Source organism: Triticum aestivum, chromosome 5D, assembly GCF_018294505.1.
Source record: "Triticum aestivum cultivar Chinese Spring chromosome 5D, IWGSC CS RefSeq v2.1, whole genome shotgun sequence".
Classification (NCBI taxonomy): Eukaryota; Viridiplantae; Streptophyta; class Magnoliopsida; order Poales; family Poaceae; genus Triticum; species Triticum aestivum.
Window position 1 is genome coordinate 460641122 of NC_057808.1, and position 4119 is coordinate 460645240.

Sequence of the window (4119 nt, forward strand, 5' to 3'; positions counted from 1 at the left end):
TTGATAATGAACCCTGAATTTCCAGGTACGTGCATTAGTCTGACGTGGCGAAATGCCAATAACGCCATCATCCCTCTCGATTGTGTTGAGTATCCAGAGGGTGTGAAGCAACAAGAGACAGTAAGAAAGGTTTACACAGGGTCTTAATCTAAAAAGAAACCTTTGAGCGGGGCCCTGCTGCATGTCTGCGCCTGTGTCTCCGTTGTGCCGTATCCTGGAAGGGTGTAGCACGATTATCATCTGCAAAAGAAAAAAACTCAGGTGAAAGTCTTCGTGCGAAAAATTGGTTATTCTTAATAAACCATTAAAATTCAATCTAAATAAGGTCAATCCGAACTGTAGTTCTTTTTACATGCGGAAAGCCCCTAGCACCACCTATGGGGGTATATCCGTCGACCCAATCTCAGGTTTATCTGAGCTATTACAGCCAGTGGTGCACCGGACTCGTCTAGCCGTGTCCGCGGTCTTGACGACCGATCATTTATTCTGGTTGGAGAGGCCGGTCAGTGTTCGGCTGCTAAAGCCGCCACACATTCTTCCGCACGTGAGGAACGCTCCGTGTTTCCGCTAACTATGATGATGCCACGTGGACCGGGCATCTTAAGCTTAAGATAAGCGTAATGCGGTACTGCGTTAAAACGAGCGAAGGCCGTTCTTCCGAGTAGTGCTTGATAGCCGCTTCGGAATGGAGCGACGTCCAAGGTTAACCTTTCAGTTCGAAAGTTGTCGGGGGAACCAAATACAACCTCTAGTACTAGAGAGCCAGTGCAGCGGGCCTTTGGGCCTGGTATTACTCCTTTAAAGGTAGTATTGCTTTGGTTAATTCTTGTCGGGTCTATCCCCATTTTGCGGACTGTGTCCTGATATATCAGATTGAGACTACTGCCGCCATCCATAAGGACTCGGGTGAGATGGTATCCGTTGATTATTGGGTCTAGCACCAAGGCAGCCAATCCCCCATGCCGGATACTAGTCGGGTGATCCCTGCGATCGAAAGTGATCGGGCAGGCCGACCAAGGGTTGAACTTGGGGGTGACGGGCTCCACGGCGCATACGTCTCGGAGTGCGCATTTGCTCCTCCTCTTCGTTACATGAATCATGTTCACTATTTTGACCTCTGGTGGGAATTTTTTTCTGTCCCCTAGTGTTTTGCTGGTGAGGCTCATCCTCGTCTTCACTTGGTGTCTCCCTCCCCTTGTGTTCGGCGTTTAGCTTGTCGGCCTGCTTGAAGACCCATCATTCTCTGTTGGTGTGATTTGCAGGTTTGTCAGAGGTGCCATGAATCTGACATAATCTGTCTAGAATCTTGTTTAGGCTGGACGGTCCATCTTTGCTGCCTTTAAATGGCTTTTTCCGTTGACCGGGTTGAGAGCTCTTGAATCCGGCGTTTACCGCCGTGTTGTCTGGGTTGTCTTCATTGCTTCGACGCTTCCTTTATGGCGTCGCAGTTTCCCATTACCATCCCTGAGTTCGGATGTGTCTGGGTCGCTGGTGCCGCTACGGGCCAGCCAACTATCTTCGCCCGCGCAAAAGCGGTTCATAAGGCTTGTTAAGGCTGCCATTGTCCTCGGCTTTTCCTGGCCGAGGTGTCTGGCGAGCCATTCGTCCCGGACACTGTGTTTGAAAGCCGCTAAGGCTTCGGCGTCCGGGCAGCCGACAATTTGGTTCTTCTTAGTGAGGAATCTGTTCCAAAGCTTTCGGGATGACTCTCCGGGCTGTTGAATTATATGACTTAAATCGTCTGCATCCGGAGGTCGGACATAGGTCCCTTGAAAATTAGCCCTAAAAGCATCCTCAAGCTCTTCCCAACTTCCAATTGAGTTTTCGGGGAGGCTCTTCAGCCATTGCTGAGCTTGTCCTTTCAACTTGAGGGGCAAGTATTTGATGGCGTGGAGATCATCTCCACGAGCCATATGGATATGAAGGATAAAGTCCTCAATCCAGACCCCAGGGTCTGTCGTTCCGTTGTATGCCTCTATGTTCACGGGTTTGAATCCCTCTGGAAATTCGTGATCCAGCACCTCATCGGTGAAGCATAGGGGGGGTGCACGGCACCCCTGTATTTGGATGTGTCATGGCGTTCTGACGGTTGTAGTGTTCGGTTTTGATTTTGTGCCGGAGCGCGCTTCCTAGATCCATAGATGGACCTGGTCATACCGACATCGTTAGCCGCCCTATCGCGGCCACGGGGTGGTCGATCCGGCTGATCGGCCGTTTTATTTTTCGGCTGTATAGGCTCTAAAGCCTCGTCATCGAATTCAGGCAGCAGCTTGCGCTTTGGATAGCTCTTTGTGTGGCGACTGCCACCGTACTTTTCTTCAGTGTCGAGCAGTTTGTTCCATCTACTATTGAGTGTGTTTTGTGCGGCCTTGAGCCTTTGCTTCTACTTCTTTAGACTCCTCGAGGTGGCAATAAGCCTTTTATGGAGGTTCGCTTGCTCCAAGTGCCTTTCCGGGATGATGTGTGCATCGTCGTCTGGACTGTTCTCCTCTCTAGAGACAGGCTGATTATCTTTACCCTCGGCATCACCGTGGTCGGACAGCGGCTCCGTACTATGCTCGCCGTCCGCTGGCTCATCCTGCTCTGTCGCTGGGTCCATGTGGTCGTCGTTTCCTTTGGAGTCGACCGGGGTATTATTCTTTCTTGCGCTGTTATTGCTGTTTTTGCCGAGGCGGGGTTTGGAGCGGCGCCTACGCCGTCGCTTGGTTTGCTTCTCAAGGGAACTATCCTTCGCTGCATCCTTCTGTTCCTTGTCATTGTTTTCTTTTGGTGTATCCACCATGTATATATCGTGTGATGAAGTGGCTGTCCAGCGCCCTGTAGGCGGTGGTTCTAGTTCCTCTCCTGCATCGTCGTCCATACCGTCGATGTCTTCGGAGTCAAAATCAAGCATGTCGGTTAAATCGTCGACAGTGGCTATTAAGTGGGTGGTGGGTGGGGACCAAATTTCTTCGTCGTCCGCCCCCCACTCGAACCGAACATAGTCCGGCCAAGGGTCTCCTGACAAGGAGAGAGACCTTAATGAATCTAGCACGTCGCCCAAGAGCGAGTGCTGGCAAATATCCGCGGAGGTAAACCCCATGATCGGTGCCCAATCAGATTCGATAGGCACGGACGCAGGCGGTTCGGAGCCCGTGGCCGGGGATGAATCCAAGGATCCGGCAACACAGGTCTCGTAGGAGGTGAAGTCAGTATTCGGATCTATCGCCACTGAGTGTGCGGCCTCCGTGGCGGGGTCCATCCACCCGTCCTCGGACGGCGCAATCTGCTTCGGATTTAAGGCCGGAGTAGCCACAAGTGTGGTCTCCCGAACACCGTCCGACGACAGAGCTAAGTCATGCTGGTCGTGACTGTGCGGCGCACCTGACATAGGCTCGAATCCGTCAAAGATCAAGTCTCCGCGGATGTCGGCAGTATAGTTTAAGTTTTCAAACTTGACCTGATGGCCTGGGGCGTAGCTCTCGATCTGCTCTAGATGGCCAAGCGAGTTGGCCCACAGTACAAAGCCGCCGAATACGAAGATTTGTCCGGGGAGAAAAACCTCACCCTGGATCGCATCGTTGTCGATGATCGAAGGAGCCATCAAGCCTTATCGTGATGCCATAGTGGAACTCTCAATGAAAGCACCAATGTCGGTGTCAAAACCGGCGGATCTCGGGTAGGGGGTCCCGAACTGTGCGTCTAAGGCAGATGGTAATAGGAGGCGGGGGACAGAATGTTTACCCAGGTTCGGGCCCTCTCGATGGAGGTAATACCCTACTTCCTGCTTGATTGATCTTGATGATATGAGTATTACAAGAGTTGATCTACTACGAGATCGTAGAGGCTAAACCCTAGAAGCTAGCCTATGATTATGATTGTTGTTGTCCTACGGACTAAACCCTCCGGTTTATATAGACACCGGAGGGGGCTAGGATTACACAGAGTCGGTTACAAGGGAGGAGATCTACATATCCGATTTTCCAAGCTTGCCTTCCACGCAAAGGAGTGTCCCATCCGGACACGGGACGAAGTCTTCGATCTTGTATCTTCATAGTCCATCAGTCCGGCCAAAGTATATAGTCCGACAGTCCGAGGACCCCCCTAATCCAGGACTCCCTCAACCGACGAGCTCGATTA